The following is a 20,974-nucleotide window of genomic DNA, read 5'->3' as shown; positions in this document are numbered from 1 at the left end:
TTATACATATTATATATATAAATATTATATATATTATGAACAAAAGAAAACCTTATTGATATCATAATAACTATTAAGATTATTATTATCTTTATTATTATTTGCGCCTGTAAATAAATTCACGCGAAAATATATTAACAAATTATTATGAATCTACATAAAAATATTTTATTTATTTCAATTCTACTAAGATACGGAAGAAAAAAAAATTCCTACAAGTGTTTAGGGGGAAAAAAATGGTCATCAAGTTGATATTATTTTTCTAAAAATGATGATGAATGATTTTAATGATAAGTTAACGAAAGATGTTGGTAGATAAAATGATGTGTGGGCGTGAGTGTCACTTACAAATTGAACCAATAGGCAGTTGAGGCATCGCTGTAACTGATCCCATAGGTTGAGCTTATGATGCTTGTAGTAAAAAGTTAGCAGAAGTCTACAGCGCATGCTTTAGTCATCTTTGGGGTCACACAACGGGAGGGCAAATCTATAATTGCTACCTTAGTATCCATATCAGTTCTCATTTTTTATTCCTCTCCCTTTCTACCCTATCATCGTCATAGAAATGTATTTTTTACAAAAAAGAAACAAAGCAGGTCTTCTATCAATCTACATGTGGAAATAAATTATGTAGAATGATGAACACATTTTCAATAATAAAATTCCTGATAGCTTTCATGCGATACATGCGATCGATTAGAATAAATCCCGAACGATATACATGAGTAAAAGCTGCTCTCTCGCAGCTAGCGATATCACGATCGATGATAATCATCAGCATGCCATTCATGTTCGTTGATGGTTGAAAAAGAGGGATAGCGAGTAAAAAAGAACCAATATGTCGTTTGGATAACTGTCCCAGTGGATTTCTGAATGTTACTTTGATGCTTTTGCACTTCCCTCTCTCTTTCTCTTTCACTTTCCACAACATATCCACCCTCTTTCCTCTCAATTCCCCTGACATGTAGACTAGACCAACGACACTGCGTCACGCTTTCCGCCTCAGCAGGGCGTGTTTTGACAGTTGCTGCTCCGACACCTCTGGCACATTCATTAGAAAGTGGTTCTCAGCCATTCTATGTCAGACATACCTAAATAAATGTAGCTTCTCAGCTTGTCTACTAGCAATTGGGAGTCTCTGGGAAGATTCCAGCTGTCCGGATTTAGATGTTTAGGATAATGCGGTGTGCCCGGGAACTTACAACTAAATAATGTAGTCCACTTTCTGAATAGGTTTTGGATATTGGGACATATAATGGCAAACTGAGTACGGAAAAGAGATAACCTGAATGAAAGGAAAGTTTGAGATATGGCAAGAAGTGAGATGCATGACTTGGTCTACCAGAGCAAATGAGATAGAATAAATGAATGACAAAGAGTAACTATGTAGTTCTCTAGTGGTTATTTGTAGACAGATTCGACACTTTGACAATATACTTATATATACAGAATCATAATGGATCAACCTCCTAATCTTTCTCCTTCCTTTGTTACACTCATTCAGTCCATTGATGAAATAAGAGAGAAAGCGAATATACTCTGTATCTATCTCGGTGGAGATTATGGTTGGCCTCAGGTATTTGTTGTGGATCTACAGTGTCCACAGATAGACGGTTGGGTGCCACGAGGCAAAAAAAAAGGGAATGAGAAAGGTGTGAAAAACCACGGGGTAAATCTCAAAAGGATCTTTTTAAGATTACTCTTCGTGTTCATTGTTGCGGTAAGAAGTTTTTCGTATTTTGAGATATTTCCTTTTGTCGACTCATAGGTTACGTCCACTTCTTCCGGCTATTGGATCCATAGCTGGGATCATGCTCTCTTAAGCGCTTGAGAACGCGGGATAATTTTAAGTAAAAATTCTTGTACCACATTAATGCTCTCTAAATATGTAAAAATAGATTACACAGTTATACAAAGAAAGGAATGTTGATTATTCCTTGTGGAATTTTTCCTCTGTTGTTGAAAGCAAAAATTAATCTGCCTAGCTATTATTCTTGGTCAAGAAATGTATTTTTTTTTATTTCACACGGAAAATAATGGAATTTACAACTGAATTAATTCTTGTGGATATTTTTTAAAGAGATCCTGTTGACTTGGTTTTCAGTTATTCAATATACACTTAAGTGTTTCTGTTTAAACAATCATTAAATGTAATGGAGGGTTAGTGATAATGTCAAATGAGGGGACTTTAGTCTTTCACAATAATAATATTATTCTTAACGTTCTCGTGATTATTTTGTAACTACAGTAATTTCAATTTTCTCAATCACTAGATCATCTTACAAGCTTTTGAATGGCATACACACGAGGGGTCAACGCTTCATTTTCACACGGGGTTAATAAAAGGCTAGATATAACTTAGTATTAGAACACACTATAATGCAATGCCGACCTTCGTTTAATTTAAATACATCCTATGTACGAAATTTCAATGGGGGTGTGTTCTTACGACCCTCTCGATACATTCACTTGGGGGCTAAGAAACACTACTGATTCAGTCTATGGGAAAAACAAAATGTTATTTTAGCCGTCAGTCATCAACTGAAATGCTTTTGCTACCAATTGTCACAAACATCAAAGTTTTGACTTTTTTACATTACAGATTATATACTCTTGTAAAAACGTTCAAGAATCTGATACATAACACTTTTTGTTAATAAACATCAATGAAGGCAGAATTATTCTCTTTTTTTTTTAACCAAAAACTCTAAACAGTAATAATTTAATAATAACTTTTTTTTAATAAAAAAACAATTTAAAACATTAAAAAATAACTCTTTATAAACTTTTTATTTAAAATATGAAATAATCCCTCATAAATAAAATTGAAAAAAAGGTAGAATTTTACCAAAATATTATATCGGATTTCCAAGATATACCGGATATTCTAGAGGAGATAATACATGCATGTATGTATATAACATGATCAGTTGATAATAAATAAGGATTAATATTCAAATGACTAACTACTTCTCTATTAATTAATAAAAAAAAAACAATAAAAATCCAAGATTATTAATAGATATTTTAAAGTAAATATCAGTGATCCTTTGATGCTTATTGATTGATCAATTAATTAACATTCGTGTATCCTTATCCTGTGGAGTAAGGATAATGCGTGAAGCGAGTATGGTGCAAATGTGTGGGGAATATATGGATAAGTAAGGTCTAGCACACGGCATTTCTATGGGGCTTACGCCACATATACCTCTAGTTACTCCGGATGTTTCAGGCGTCACTGCCCTTACGAAGTACTAAGCGGCTTAACACTGTGGGGTTTATGTTATACCAATGGGGTATCTCCTAACTTTACGGGTCTTATGTACAAGTAACCCATGCTACTGCTGCTTCTCTATTCCAACGTTGGTATTATCCAATCCCTACCACACATATGGTGGCAATATATATGCTGATGGAAAGACTATTTAGAATAGATGTGTATATAACTACTAAATATCATCAATTGTCGTTCGTCTATACTCTTTTAGATTCACTTCACTGAACATTTGAGTTTTTCTTCCTTTCAATTTTCTGATGAAGGCATTGGAATGCAATTCGACAGTTGGAAATTATAGTTTCCTATGAATAAGTTCTATCATTTTCCTAACGTATCTGCTATTCTTTTGAATTGTCAGTTAATTTATTTTACATCATTATGTTACTTAGCACTGACTGAACCTTCATTCTGTTTATTCAAAATTAAAAAGAATTTTTTTCAGAAAGTAAATGAAAAAAAATAAAGTTTAAGGTTGAGTTTGATAATAAAATTGTAATTTTAAAAGAAATGTTTATTTTGAAAAAAAAAAAAGTTGAATTTTATTGGAAAAACTTTTTGATGAATCAGCTTGAAATAAATGGAGCATAGAAATATGTATGAGTTAAAATTCCATAGGAAAAAGTAGACTACTGTGTAGCTAAGTACTAACAGAAGCTGCAGATTAAGGGAGCAAAATACTATTATTGTAAAGGGTACATTCTCCTATGGAGCTCTAAGTAGTGTGGTTAAGTATGTTGTTTGAACCAACACTAACAATTCCCTAGTGAGATTACTGCTTATATCCAGACTCCACATACTTTAAGAATTAATCATTGCATTACAGTTCATCATTTTTCCATGATTTCTTTTATTTATTTATTTTCTAGCTTAGGAAAAAAATAAATAAATAAATAAATCTTATCTTTATATCTATAATGAAATAAAAATAATTGAAACTTTGTTGAGGTAATAAAGAAATTAAATACCTTGATTCTAAGTGAATGAAAGGGGATAAAAACCACATGTGAACAGATATAAATTTTTTCCAATAAACGATGCATATCATTTTATGAACTTATATTAGTTGGTATCTACCCAAGCACAGCAAAAGACGTATAATTTTCTTGGAGCTCTGAATTGAACAGCTCTCACTACACTGGGGAGTAAGACGAGTGTAACCGGCTTTCCAAGTTCTGTGGGTGAGGAAGCTCATTAACGAGAGCTTTTCTCTTTCCTTCGTCGTCGTACTAACTCTCCAATAGATTTCCCTTGAAGCTTTTGGCTGAGAAAACCTCTCTCTTGACTAAAACTACCTTTACTTGGAGAAAAGAGGAGAATTGTCAGGCAAGAAGATGAAGAAAGCTGCTTCGTCTATTCGCAACGAGACTTGGTGGTAACCAAGCCAAATTTCTTATTTACATAAGGACTCGAGCATTTAATGGTACTGTGTATATATAGACAGTGGGAAAATTTTCCCTTGCAATTTCCTCTTCTTATTCACGGAATAAGAAATATTCGGCAATTTTATTTAACATATATTTCTTTCTCTAATTAGCATTTGAAATTACATCTATTGTTCTTATATTTCCTTAAACTAAAAAGTTTATCATCAGGTTTTTTTCATTTTTATTTATTTATTTATTGATTTATTTTTTTACATTAAATAAAAGCAATTTCATCATATTTAAAAGTCTGCCGAATAATTTGTCTTATAATTTCTGCATCTAAAAGCTTGATTCTATAATCCAGAGAAAATAATAATATACATGAAAGAAATATCAATAAAAATGTAACTCTCTTATCCGTCTAACGCTGCAATTCATTTTTTTTTTATGCTTCATATTGAGGATTTTATCACCGACAAACAGAATCATCGGACGAAATATTACTGAAAGAACTGATGTACCGCATACACTTTTACAATACTGTGGATTTTATCGGTTGGAACAAGTTTTACAAATCGAGTGTCCGGGCTTCTGATAAAAATGTATAAAAAAGAAGAGAGGAATAGAGAACGAAAAAAAAAGAGCTAAAAAAAAGAAAAGTATAAAGAGAAAAAAAAAGAGATAAAATGAAAACCTCGACACTTCCGCCAACGGGTCGATTGACACCGCGAAATGTGGGTGATGCAAACGCGAAATAAAGGGCGTGGTTTTAGCTCGCAGTCGAGGATTGGCTGCCAACTTGGCACTCTGGTCGATATACCAACCGCCTATATATCCCGCGAAACCTGTATATCTGATACTTGTCTCGCACACGAGCATCCTCTCTTCTATATAATATTCTCTGTACCATTTTCATCATGTACATCATCCCTTAAGAGTTATTAAAGCCATTAGAAGCATGTCGAGACATTTACATAATGACATGAACCTCCAAGAATGTTTCTGACTATGAGACATTTGTCATTCATATAATCACTATAATATTTACCTACTACCCTGATGAATTTTATTTATAACTTTATCATAATCCCAGACTCAGAAATATTTTAATTAGTAGTAGCAATTAATTTATTTTGTCATCAACATCATCATATTATTTTCTATCTCAGGATTTATTTTGCAATTATTGATTGTGAAATAAAAATATATTTTCATTTCATTACTTTTACCAATTACTTTAGATACTTAATGAGCTTTTTATGAAGCCTTGGAATGATGATAATTTTTATGAACAATGTTGGTAATAATCAAGGAATTAATTGAAATCGTGTAGATATCCTAAAATAAATGTTATCAGAAGTAGAGCAGATAACTCAGAGAGACTAGAACGTTATCACCGCTCTAATTTTATTTCTCCTAGGGAAATAAAGGTACAGTGGAAGACCAGCCAATACAATACCCTGAGTATATCCTCCCTATTGAATATAACAATGCGTGATAGATGAGTTAATCGGTAAGTTCCTCCTGGCATTACTAAACTCCTCTATTGTGTATCACAGCGATGTCTGATGACTCTGGACACCTATCGTATCAATCAATACCTTCAATAATTAAATAAATCCTAAAGACATTTCTACAAACATCATTAGCACAAAAAGTACCTTTTTTTTGTTTCAATTATTTTTTTTCAAGCATTTCTGACAGATTTCTTCAAGTGAAATTAATTAGAGGGGAGGGTTGAGAGCCACTGATCAATGGCCCAATAGAGAGTAATTCATCAGAGAGGAGGATGCCGAGTAACCTGATCTCCTATACACCGTGTCCCATGCTTCTTCTTCTTTTAACTTGGCCTCTTGCAAGATTCTCCAGCCTTTTCTGCTCCTCACATCATCATTACGCTCTTGTTCTGAATCTACTGATGGAAATAGGGTCAGACCTCAGGCAACCTGTACTCCCTGCTTCTTCATTTATCCATGCCTAGGTCTTTTGTCTCGCTGTAGAGCCAGAGTTGGACCTATCTTCTGTCATTAAGCCTATCATTTTTTCATGTCGTTGCAATGTAGAGACAATAGAATATAAACTTTGAATTATTTTATTGTTATGATGGTCGAGGGAGCTTTGAAAATAAACTTTTGGGCCATTTATTACTAATCCTGATGACTAATTATTCCATTTAATGTTGATAATAAATAATAAGGATAAAGTTATAGAATCTCTTGGATTATTATCAAGACCTTTTGTAGAATAGAAAATAAATTTTATTAAATTTATATATTTTAATAAAGTGGATGTATTGTAGACACGTGCTGCTCATTGATGTTCCAGTCCCTAAAAATTTATGTTACCTTTTTAAAGATCCACAAAATCAGTCTCTTTGTCAAGTCAAGATGATGAAAAAGAGAAAGTTATGAAGCAAAACGAATCAGATCATCATCTTTCTTCCAATAAAAATGTCTTACGTCGATTCGCAGGATTCAACTCACAGTTGGAGCTGACAATCAGGTGCCAAGATGATTTCATCAAGTCACCTCAGTGGATCATCATACTTTGTAACTGCTCGACAAAAAGTGCAATGGCTTGCCAAGTATGTGAATACGATGGACGAAGGGAGCATAAGAGAATTAACTTGTTGATGTGTACTGCAGATACATGGTGCAGGTGTATTTTATATAGAGATATATGTATGTATGTGAATACACTAACGCAGAGTAAATTCGCCACGTCGACTTGACGTATGATGATAGTACTATAGGGAAGCATCAAAATGGCCGTAATAATATCATTATTTCACTGGTTTCTTTTAGCACTGCGGGAGTGAGACATTTACAGTAATCATCGAGCACATTATATCCTAACATACCTACGCTATGACAGTCTCTGAATGCTCTACAGAAACGTATTAGGAATGTTCATTTTTTACATTCACGTCACGGAAGATGTACCATGGAAAATAAAATGGTCATTTAATAATCAAAGAATTTATTTTTTATCGAAATTAAATTGAAGATAATCTTGAACTTTTTTCAATGGTAATAGAAAATATTAAGAAACATCTCTATATGTTGGAATAATATTTTACTATTTTAAATTATTCTCAACACTCTAAGATGATTATTGCTATTGACAGCTTTATTAATTATTAATTTCGTATCTAAAATTCCAATGAAGTGCTCTTATACTTGACAGAAACATAATATAAGTGTTTATCTTTCAAACTAGTGAAGATGACAAAATTGTATAATTTTTCTATCCAACTAATATCATTTTTAAGCTTGAAAAAGTCAATTTTTTTTTGCTAGCATCAACTTTGATAATAAACTCAATATAATAATTTGATAGAATTGTAATGATAATATCCAACGTACAAGAGAATATGAGGTGTCAAGGATACGACTTCATCAAGAGAGATACTGTGCTCAGTTGGTGGTGCTGGTTGATATATACCCTCGATATCTCACAAGTGACGCCAGTTAAAAAGAACGACCTGGTGGAAAAAATGAAAATAAGACAAGAGAAGAGTCATGTATTATTATGTAGTGTCTCTATCCATCTCTGAAGAGCAAAAAAAGTCTTGGTAATGACGTCAGCGTCAGACCAGCTGCCTTGGTTATTAATTAAGAGCATGTCCGGCAACGTTCGTCAGCTGAAATTCGCCCACGGGAACCCAAAGGAATTAATCGAGGCCCAATGAACTCTTGGTGTTAGCCTTTTCAGAGGTATATACGTTGATGATAGCCATGAGGATTCCTATGAAGATGCGCTTGCAAGAAAAAGAGATCACATTATGTATAATAGAAGGACATGGACACCTTAGGCTAGATGTTGAGACTAAACTAATTATAAGCAGAGCAAGGGTGGCTTCTCATCATCTTCACAACTGTTAATTACTCGAATTAAATCAGGTTTTACAACTAAATTGGTTGTCATTTATTTCCACAAATTCAACCACAAATTGTTTATGATATTAAAGATAAGAATTTCAAGTTAGTTTTTCATGACATTTTGTGCAATTGACGGAGATTTATCTAAAAAAAAGTGTTCTTTCTTTTCTAAAGTAATTGGCTGTTGTATAAAATAGACAAATAAAATTATGCAACATCTACTTAGTGAATGGGAAATTTTTACAACACATTAAGCATCAAAGTTCGTAAGCTTATGAATTGCAAGCACCAAGAGATTACAATTTTACTTTCTTTTTCGTGTCTTTATCCAACTAGTGTCCCATCACTTATACTTTGGTAACTCTGGGATTTTTCTCAAAATGAATATAAAAAATATACTTTGGATAGTAAAAGTTTGCACGGATTACTGCAAAAATAACGTAAAGCAGGATTAAATTAGGAATCGCATCAAGCAAGAACTTAAGCAAATGTATTCTAAAATACACTACGACTTTAGCTCTCTAAGTAACGCAAAGCTCTAGACATGAAATTATGCATGCAGTTTGCACAAAGTTTCTGATGGAAGAGTTGCCCAATGAGTACATATACCTATATACTTTTACCTCAGTACTCACTGTCTATGTTTTATTCCTACATCTTTAATAAAATATTTTTCATTATAATGTAATGTATAATAAAAAAGCAAGCCATTAAGTAAAATATAAAAGTACTTGGAGCTTAGCAACTCGAGAATCTTTACTCATCTGACTGTAACTATATAGAGGTTTCGAAAACCGAGTCCAATCCTGATTGACGTGGAGGAAAAAAGAGGGGAAACTATCATAGGGATTATCTATGGCGCCACAAACACCATATATCCTTTCTCATTCTTTCTTTTTTCTTCCCGCGAGCAGATGAATGGTTCATACCATCGACTTTTCATGGTATTATAATTCCATGGGGATGCTGAGAAGCTAAAGTATCTAGATATTAGGATCCATCATGATTCTTCCTCATCATCTTTCAACACTAAAACAAAAGCTGTCAGAATATTAAATACACTATTGTTAAGTCTTTAAAAAAATCAACCCAAAAGTATGTAAATACAATTACAAGCACATTTATGATGATAATAATTATTAAGTATGTCTAGTATTATTATATATTAGTAAAGATGTATTGGATTGGTTGAATGTCAACAATTTTTGTTCTAAAAGATAGACAGATAAAATGATTACATACAGAAGCAGTAGTCAAGAGTTGGACCATCAAGAAGAGCAAAAAGGTATATGTAGTATCTGGACTAACGTTCAGAATAGAATTGTTTGTACGCAAACATACCCAAAGATATGAAGAGGAGTAGTGAAGAGTGTGAGAGAAAAGGACAGCAACCAATTCTCAAGAGGCTTTTACTAATGTCCGCATCATTCTTTTCATTATTCAAAGTGCACGTCTTCAGGTGCCGTCTCTCTGAATGATCATCATGATTTTGACCGAGAGCTCAAGTGAGTAGTGAACAACTCGTGAATACTGACGAGGAATCACGGGGCTAAGAAATTAACAAGCTGCAAGTCACTCTAGACCCTTAAGATATAAACATTCCCCACTTGAATATTATTCTCATAATTTACACTAATCTCTATTTCTTAGGGAGCATCAGAAATTCATTTGTGATTCAATTGTCTAGAAAAATCTTCATGAATTTTATCAACAATTAATTAATGAATCTCTTTCATCATCAACAAGTTCAAGTAGGTAAAGAACAAGTTGAGTTGAATAAATTTATTGGAAAATTTTCAATTGATTGCAAAAGAAATTTTTTCATTCATTCATCAGTTCAAAATAGAGTATTTGAAGTTAATGACACTTGAAAAAAATAAAATTTTCGATGGTAAGAATAATTTTAGGTAACGTACAGATAGGCAAACATAGAGAGCTTAGCATGCTGGACAAGCAGGTATGGAAGCAGACTATGGTGAAGAATGACTACGCGAGAGAGAGAATGAGAGAACTGGAGAGAGCTAGGGATGCACGGTTAGTTAAGGCTCGTGTTTGCCGAGCGAGTTACCCTAACCCAACTCAGGCGGTTAGCGGAATTAAACGTTCGACGGAGGCTCGTTAACGTCATGAATATGTACCCTCCTACTCTCACTTGCTCTCGCTTCCAACCACCTACACCTAGAATTGATGCTAGTAGTGGTGTAATACTGTGTCTCTTGCTTCTATACCTCACTCTGTCTTTACATTCCTGCTACCGGTTATAGAACTAAATGTCGTGCTGGTGTGTTTGCTAGTTAATATTCATCAATCCTTCGGTTGAGGCTATACCTCGATAGATCGAGAATGATTTCCGCTGGCTCCGGTTACAGTCCGTTTGATCATCATTTTAAGATGGAGAGGAACTTGGCCTTGAGCATCATAAATTTGCAAAGTTCGAATCTCAAGTTGATATTTATGATTGATTTTAGTATCATCATTTGAATAGACTTCTTAATATGATTACAGCTGGATTCTGAAAATTAGAAATAAAATATCAACATTCAGAGTCTGATGAACTAAAACTTAGTATTTTTGAATAAGTAAATATTTTACAATATTAACAAAATAATTTACTGTAATTATTCATCGAAATATTTTATTGCTAAAAATGATTCATAAGAGTGAAAATGAATTTTGTAGACTATAAAATATTTCTAAAGGTTATTTTGCGCCAACTAATTGGCTAAAAAATGTTAAAGTTGGCATTAATCACGTGATACAATTAAATTTAATATTTCAATGAGAATATAATCCTCTGGATAGTTTTTTGCTGATTTAATATCGGCTTATTATTTTTATTCACAAGTTCAGTTAAGCAGGATGAGATTATATATGCGTATATTCCTTTCATTTATGTATAGGGTTCTTGGCAACATCATACACGAGAGGAGAGAAGAGAGAGCGAGAAAGCAAGCAAAGAGCTCCAGTTTCTAAAAACGTGACATGACAGAGATCGATGAGTTACTGAGGCAGATTGTTAGCCAAGCAACGTCTTAATGTTCGTTATCCGCTGGTCATTTATATAAATAAGAAGCATCAGCGATACCTGACTACTGGCACACACCATAACAGCAGCCGTGACTTCACACTTTGCATTATCCTCCGTCATATACCATAAGGATATAACCACTTGTGACTGAAAATTCTTGTGTCGTACATCGTTAGTGCACCTTTCAAATGTACATTTACCATGACTTAAGCTTTAAATCTTGACCATTTTTTCAAACTTGTTGGCCAATTAATCTGTTTGATATTAAATAATCTATTTGAATTAAAAAAATACATCATCACAAGTATAATATTGGAAAAGAAAAATGTTATACAATGGCCGTTAGGGGAAATAGTGTTGCTTATGGACGACATATGCGAAGAACTGAAGAGGCTACGGTTAACAGGTCGTCATAACACTCGTCGAGATGCGCTGACAAAGAAACGCCCTAAGCAAATAAACATTCCAGCGAACCAGTTACTTAACCATATCGAACAACTGATGCCATCGACCGATGCTTAGCGGTGCCATTTCAAAAAGATAAAGAGATAAAATAATAATAATAATAGCAGTAGTCATAGTAAACGCATATTATTGTCTATCAGGATGACGGATGCTGGAGCCACCGAAATAATAGGAACCAGAATGACCAGTTTCTACAACTTGTCATAACTTCAATTGCGGGATATTTACGCATATTAATGTCCTAAACTACTGTCGTGAATCCAGTGAAATATTCATGTTGTTTGGTCAGCTTCTCTTACATTTAGAATGAGTTTTGTTACGAAGTTAATGAATGTATTTGAGAGAAAATTGTTACAAAGTCATAATAAAGGGTGAGTTGAATTAGATAATATTAAGTTAGATCATCTCAAAGGTTTAATTCTAAAATTTTAACTGATTTTATTTATTTTTAGAGTCAATCAAATAATCATTAGCTGATACAGGACCTCTGATCTCTTGCTACACCAGAATATTTTTTTTCATGTAATAAAGGACTTTTTGAAGCATTAAAAAAAATCAATTCTTTTAATATATTGTTGAAGATATAAAGAAGAATTTTTATTTAGTCTTTAGGATTTTTATTTCCAAGTAGTGCTTATGTAAAAAAAAACCAACGAAACTCGCAATTACCTCATTAGCTACCGTATCACAGTGTCTGTTCATTTTAAAATGATTGCGATTATACGAGGAAGAACGTTAAAAATAAGAGAATAGAAGAAATAAAAGAGCCTATGGTACAGAGGATCATAAGAACAAGTTGAAGACAGTCAGAGCAAGTATGTGAACGAGAAAGATAAAGAGAAAAGATTAAAAAGCAAACAAAAGATATAGACACTGACTGAAAATCTCTCAATTAATTCCGATTTATCCGAGGCATGACGTGTGAGATTTCGATTCGATTATCTTCTTTCATATGAGCTCAAGGATACTGTCTTGATGGCGCCTCGGCGGGGAACATCTCCTGTTGGATCAGTCTATCTGACCATGACTATTCATCCTGATCGATCATGTAATCGAAAAAATTCCCATCCTGATATCTATATACCAAACTAAACGTCTTTATATACATTGATAAATATCTTAGCCTATTAAAACTAAATCATCGTGGACAATTCATAACATTCATGTTTATTTGGATTGTGCATAAAAATTAAATTATTATCATCAGGTCAAAGTTAATGACATGAGTCAGGTGGTGAGCGTTCTGCTTTTTCCATTGCATTCATTTCTTCAAGTCACACCTTGCAGGAAACACTTCAACATAATTGCCTTTTCACTTGTGGCTTATTCTATAAGCCTTATAGGTATACTTAGCTATACTTTCAAACACATATCTCAAAATTATAGTCCCTTCATTGTTCTCTTCTGTTATTCCTAGACTTTTGACTAAAGTTTGACTAGTGAGCCATTAAAATATACTTATCAAAAAAGAACTTCAAGTAAAAGGTGCAAACTTAGCAAGAAAAAAACTCGACAATATTGTTTCAATCAGTCAGCATCATCTCCAGTTATCATCTAAGATTGCAGATTTTCATCAAAAGATCTACCTCATGTCAGCGATCCTTCAGTGTTTGCTTCTTGTATTCACCAACAGCTTGTTCTATTTCTTATCTGCAAGCTTTTATCTTCGTTTTTTTTAGCATCACTCGCTATATATCTACCTGTTTTCTCCTCAAATCAAGTAGCTAGTCTCTTGCGCAGTCTCAACAACCCCTGGACTACCCTCAAGTTCATAGATCTAGAGAAACATTGAAGAAGAAATTGCCTGGGGCTTATAGACTGAATTGAAGGAATAGAACTAGAGACATCTGACGCCGATGATGGTGGCTGCAATGTTTGCCACCACCTCGTGATTATTGAATCATGGTCAGCCTGCCAATAGAATGAAACAAATAAAGGGTTATTGTATTTACTTCGAGGATTTTGGGGTGCGGATACAATATTGGTTGAAAGCTGGCAATTCCACGGGTTATCAATCGATTGCTACTTATTTTGCTTATATAGATATAGTCATATAATATCCATGAATCATCCATACTATTGTTAGATTATTTACAAATGATATATCAAAATATTTAATTTATTTTTTCTTTCATGAAAAAATCTCATAATGCATGAAATTGATTAAATCTAAAAAAAAGGAAGTTAAAGACCGTAATTATTTTTCATGATGAAAATTGTTTTCAAACATAATTTGTTGAGAAATACTCTGAAAGGTTCTTCCGTTCATATTCCAACATCTTGATATCACCAGCTAATTTAAGAACCATTTAAAAAACATCATCACATTTTCATCCATGGCTGAAAAGACTATCTGAACGTAAGTAAAATATTCATAGACACTTGACACGAGTACGAGTATTAGTGATTCATATATCCCCGAGAGAAAGCGAGTAGTATTAGCTGATGTGAAGCATGAAAGCACCGTAAGTGTAGATGGTTGGACATGTATAAGCTTGGGAGTAGCGAACGAACCATCAGGCCTTGTGATTACGTACCACAGTTGCAGGGCCCGTAGCCTCTCATTAAAGCTCGCATGGCGCAAGCAAAATAATGGTGTATCGTCACCCATGAAAATTGTAAGTGTCGTGAGATCAAAGGGTACCAACGTAACGTGATATAGCTTGTGCTTACTTTCCAATATACGAGCTTTATAGTGTGTTATAGTCAAACTATAAGGCTATATAAGGGGAAGCTATGCTAAACCTTAAGCAAAGACGTGAATGCCAACTCCAACGTCTCGAGGATATTGTGGTTGATGTTACAACTACTTATGCTTTCACCACCTTTTCCTTGTTGCTCTGCTAATGCTAACGCAAGAGGGTGTCATTTGCAGACTTTGTAGTTTCTGATATAGCACAATTACAGCTGTAAATAGTTTTTTATATCTTTAAAAGTTAATTATATATTTTTAGAAACGTAATTAAAGCTTTTTTTTCAATTTCCTGAATTAATAAATACCCAACAAAAGTACCAGTGATGAATTATTTCTGTTAATCACCAGGCATTTCCAACATTTGTCTGCAAAATATTACATGGATCTGCATATTGCCGTGATGATCATTCGAATAATCATATTATTTAAAATATATATCACTAGTTAAATAATATGCAGACTGCAGTTAGTAGGTATATGTATATGTATATCATTGGCGAAATGGGCGGAACAACAACGTGCTGTTGGTGCCGGCAGCGATAGATACCGCTAATTATTGATCGTAAATAATAATGCTGTCGGATTGCACAAAGTCGAGTAGAGAAAGAACTCGAAGTCATGGCAATGCAAGATCCTATCGGTAAGGTGCTGTAAGAAACTTTGTGTTGGTCTTTGATGCAAGGACCAATGATATAGAATGCACGTCCAGTCTACAGGGAATGGCTCGAGCTCCTCCTTGGGGTGGCTTGGATATATTACACACTAGCTCCCTGCTTGGTTATTACACAAACGCAGTAATTGCCGCTGATCGTGTCGGTTTGATTTGTGTCTCAGCTATATATACATAATGTATTCAGCTTTATGTAGATGATATGCACTAAAAGGGGATCAACCAGAATAATTTGGCCTTTGGCGTTATTAAATTTATTTAATCTCCAATGATTTTATGTTTTGATAACCATGGCATTTTAATTACTGACTCATTTTTTTCAAAACTTTATAACTCTTGAAAGCTTGGAAAATTTCTAAAAATATTGAATTATTTTAAACATGTTTTTATGATAGTTTTATGTGGTATTTGAGTTAATGCTAATTTTTAGTTTAAAGCTTTGAAACTAGTTTAAATAAACCTTTACATAATAATTTCTACTATGTAAGTAACTTTTAACAAAGTTAATACAAATAACAAAAGTATTTTTTTATCCATTTTGAAAAGGATTTGTTTTGTTTTTTATTGATATTTCCATCAATCTAAAATTGAAGTTGATGGAAGTTAAATAATTATTTATTATATAAAAAAAATTCTTTCCAAATTGATTGATTTAAGCTTAGGATTTTTTTTTCTAAAGAATGAACTGGAAAAAATAAATTTTCAATATTTGGTAGCAGAGTTCAATTAATAACATTTTTTCCAGATTAAAAAAAAAAATCATATATGCAGTCTTTTAACGATCATTACACGTCTCTCTAGTTCTTTAAACCGTAGTTATGCGGTCGATTAATCATAGAAGACAGATGGTTTTCCAAAATCGTTGAAAAACCAGGTGTAATCAGAGTGAGGGACGATCTGTTCATTCTACCATGTATAAGGTATTTCATAATAGCTTATGAAGTGTTGGAAGTCTTGATGACCTTTTTTTTAGCTCAGACTTTCAGGAAGATGGTTCGTGAGTGAAACAATTAAGAGTTGTGTGAACTTAGACACGCGTCAGTATATTCTGAATGCATTATTTGCTTTGACACATTCAAAATGATCTGTTATTATATAAAAACGATTAACTTGACTAATCGTTCGTCAGACATATTCTATTTTAGATGATGAAATTGAATAACTGATTATTCTTCATTTAGGTGGCCAGAAAATAATAAATTATTATTGAAACAGCATTTGTTTTGGTCTTTGTGAAGGATAATGATTTCAAATGATCAAAATAATTAATGTCATTATAATTATTATTATCAATACAAAATACTAAATTAGGAAATTATTATTAAATGATTCATTATATTTTTCTAATAAGTTTTGTTAATATTTTGAAAAATAATAAATTAATTTTATACAAAAATCCCAAAATTTTTGATTATTCATCATTAGTACATTAAAAAAAATACTTTAGAATTTTTTTTTAATTGATCATCGTCTTCTCATTAATTGTACAAGAAGAATCTACAGATAAAAATAATTAAACAACAATTTAGAAGAATTATCTGCAAAATTTTTAAGTATACAATCTACATCACAGCTATCCATGCAGGTATACCATATTGTCCGAAAGAAATAGCCGCGAGGTTAGTAAGATAGATATCCGTTTCAAATATTCACGCCCTTTTCGCACCAAGTTGGTGAATTGATGCGTTTAGAGGCTTTTAATGGGCGGACATTTATGAGTGTCGGGTAAGGTGGAGAAGTAGCTCATAAATATCACTGGATATCGACGAAAAAGAGAATTTGAACAAAAATGAGAGAACTGGTCAGCCGACCACATGGCATATTCATATTCATATTACTCCCATATTATTTCTTACATCATAAAACTGATGTATTTAAAACTTAATATTTGCTGAGACAAAATATTTTGTCATTGTGGTATTACTATGATGTGTTTTATAATTTGAAGCACCCGTAGCGTGAACATATAATAACTCCTCTTGACATATTTACGTATCCAGCTATGACAAGCACTTCCGCTTCCGTCGAGCGTTCTTGACTCCAGCATGTTTTTTACTCAGACAACGGGTGTTTATATCGAGCTGTCAAGCCAGAGGGTCTGCAGTTCTATTAGTACTATTGCGCGAATTTTTCTTGTAATTATAGGTTTAACTGGTAATTGAACTATTTCAGAGTCAATTAGTTTAAATAATTATCTAGTTGATTTGTGCAGAAATTTTTTCATCACCAATTTTACAAAATACTCTCATCAATGAATACCTATGGTCAAGGTTTTTAAACAGACATGACTTCTATATAGTTGCCAATCATAATATTTTGATAAACACATCACCTCCACAAGTTGAATGATCAGAAGTAACTATTCTGTAATATTGTCTTGATGATAAATTGATCTATTATTTACTCATATCCATTCGTCATAATTAAGAAGATAATTTTTGTATGATGATGGTGATGTTTTGAATGATTCAAAGATCTTTTTTAATCCAAGTAATTTTCTGTAAAATCTGTTGAATAGAAAAGTTTTGATATAATTGAATCTTTCATTAACAGCATGATGTATTCATGTATTATTCATCTAAATCGATCATAAGTCATAGTGTATGTTTATTCGGTAACCAGTTGTTATACCCAGCATCTTGTAAAGTTCCCTACGATCAATCTCCATACACATTTCCCTCAAATTGATCCCTGAGCCCAGCAGCGTCACGGGTGTATCCTTTAGAACTCGATTGAATCGTCAATTTGCCAAGCATTATCCAGAAGACGGCGTCGACGATGGTTACGTTGTTGTATATATGGGGAAATGGGAATATAGAAACGAGATGAGTAGACGTAGGAGAGATGAACAAGAAGAGTAGGAGAAACGAACAGACATCTCCAAAGGATTTCGTGTATTTAGGATAACAAGCCATGCATCGCGTTTTGTATCTAGTCTATCTATCTTTCGTTGACTATGTATTCCCTTTTACCTTTAACCCATACTCCACCACCCATCTTATGCTCATCCTCTCTAGACTAATGGTATTGGTATGCAGAACCCTGAAGAAACTCCTTTATATTGACATATCGCAATACGTGATCCAAATACATGCAATATTATACCGAATTGTCAACAAAAGCCGGACCTCAGACATGTCAAATCAAGCGAAAAGTCAGAAACAAATTGCTTGGAAGGCAAACCACCAAGTCGTGCATCTATAAATGCTGATGCAAGATAATCAGAAAATTTTTTCCCTACTATTTCAGGAAATATTGAATTTTTTTTTTATTCTTAAAGAGCCTATCGAATATTTATGATAAAAAATTCAAACTTGTTTTTAATTTTTATTAATATTAGATGTCAGCACAAAATCAGATAATTCTACTTGCAAACTTTTTTGATAGAATTAAAATTGAACTGGTGAGAATAAAAATTCATTTTAATCCTATTAATTTTTTATATTCTATTGAATTAACAAATATTGAATAACAGAATGTGATTGTATAATTTTATTAAAAAAATTAATTAATAAAAATAAATTAAATAAATACTCGTAGATAAATTATTGATTGTAATAAAATTGATGGAATTGGCTTTCAATTCAAATCTTTGTAAATAAATGAATTTAACCAGTTCAATAATGATGCACTTACTACCGTAAATGAAGCAAAAGTTACTAAGATGAAAAATAAAAAAGACAAATAATATTTGTGTGATAGGTATAACAGCACAAAGTCTTCAAAGTAGTGATGACTATATTTATATACATTTGACTATGTAGTTGACGTACACCTGCAATGTTTTAATGTAAAGTTGTTCAAAGGGAGTAACAAAATGAAGTGATAAAGAGGATGTTAAAAAACTCAAGAGGGTCACAGCCAATCTAATTTTTAACACCGATCGTTTCACGTCGACAAGCAGCGGCAAAACAAGGAGTAGAAAATACGGTGTAGCATATAGAAAGAAGAAAACTCAACCCGGAGATATAAAACAAGTGAGTTGAAAGGTAAATCGCGGAGGCAGTGAAAAGACATTCCTTTTTATTTTTTTCCCCCTTCTATATACATTCCACGGCAGAAGGGAAAGGAGTTATGGCGGGAGAAAGATGGGGCTGGAGGAAAGAAGTCGTTGAGACAGAGAAAAGAAAAGTAAGATTGAAGACAGGAAAAAGGAAGCCCGGGTTTTATTTTCGTTCTTTTTACATCGTCGACTACCTTCGTAGTGTTTCCTCCTTTCTTGTCTACATCTCAGTCTCCATCGTTCTACCTCACCCTCACATCTTTTCTCACTACTTTTATCTTCTTCTCAGCCTCGTCATACTGAATTGTCACAGCTCTGCAGTGTGACTATGAAATATTTGCTTTCGTAATGAGGCTATGGTTCAACGCCGGCTACAAGGAGAAGGAAATAAAGAGAAGAAAGTTAAAGATTCAAAGTGCAAATAGGCAACCAACCCAGAAATATAGTAGCTGACGATGAACTGTATCAAGTACGACACTGAGTTTCTTGGATTTTTCATTTATTCATATTCTTCTAAATTATTATACCTTGGATGATTTTATCAATTATTGATTATTTTCTGAACGTTCATTAAGTTCAACTCATTTGAAATGTTATTAACAAATTTAAAAAACTAAATTTATCATTCCTCTGACAAGAATAATGTTGCAACAGACCTGAAAGTTTTTAAATAATTAGAACAACGGTTTAATTAATAAAAAAAAAATAAATATTTATGATGACTCAAGCTCACCTTCAATCTTATCAAAGACATGCAACACGTATCGTGCGATGCATTAACACGAGAGAGTACTTTAACAAGCCGATCATGTTATCAAATTCTCAAGCTGTCAACGAGGTATTTTGATGCAAAGATATATATCCGGAGCGTCCCATACCGCGTTCATCTCAGCGGGGGTTCTTCTCTGATGTTAAACGTCGGTGGGGCAAAGAAAGGCCGAATGACCGATTATGATGAAGCGATTCCTCGCGTACTACAAAACAAAACGTGAGATACGCACGACACAGTGTGTCTATGTATCTCTTTCTCTCCTTTCTTTGTTTATTGACTTTTTTGTCTCTGTCACCCAACAGTCTATGCTCTTATTGGGGTTGAATATTGATAATTGAAACACGCACTACGTAACGAATATATTCGGAAAAATTTCCTGAGTTATTAGCGACAAAATTCATTATTCGGTTATTTTGTCAATACTTGAAATATCAATTTTATCATCGTAATGAGTTGTCTAATTAAAAAAATATAATTATTAAAAAATTATTAGTTAGTGTAATTGTGTAATTTTTTGAACCGTTGTTTAAGAAAAATTAACATAAATAATTTATTTTTATGCCTCTGACGATAATAATTGATGAGCATAATTATTTTTAATTGCATCATAAAAATCTATTACATGTCATCAAGCTTTCACCAACAATGACTGTCTGAACGTGGTATATCAAGTGATAGAACCATCATGTGTCCGGAACAGGATAGTATAGGATGGGCACATGAGATAATGCACATTTTATTATAATATCATTTATGGTTTAAAGATGCGGGAAGCGAGCTGATGGACCGAGAGAGTAGAGTAGGATGCCTGTGGCTTGC

Source organism: Chelonus insularis, unplaced genomic scaffold (genome assembly GCF_013357705.1).
Source record: "Chelonus insularis isolate UGA/USDA-ARS -01 unplaced genomic scaffold, ASM1335770v1 contig_94_pilon, whole genome shotgun sequence".
Taxonomy (NCBI): domain Eukaryota; kingdom Metazoa; phylum Arthropoda; class Insecta; order Hymenoptera; family Braconidae; genus Chelonus; species Chelonus insularis.
Note: the sequence above shows the minus strand (reverse complement) of the source record.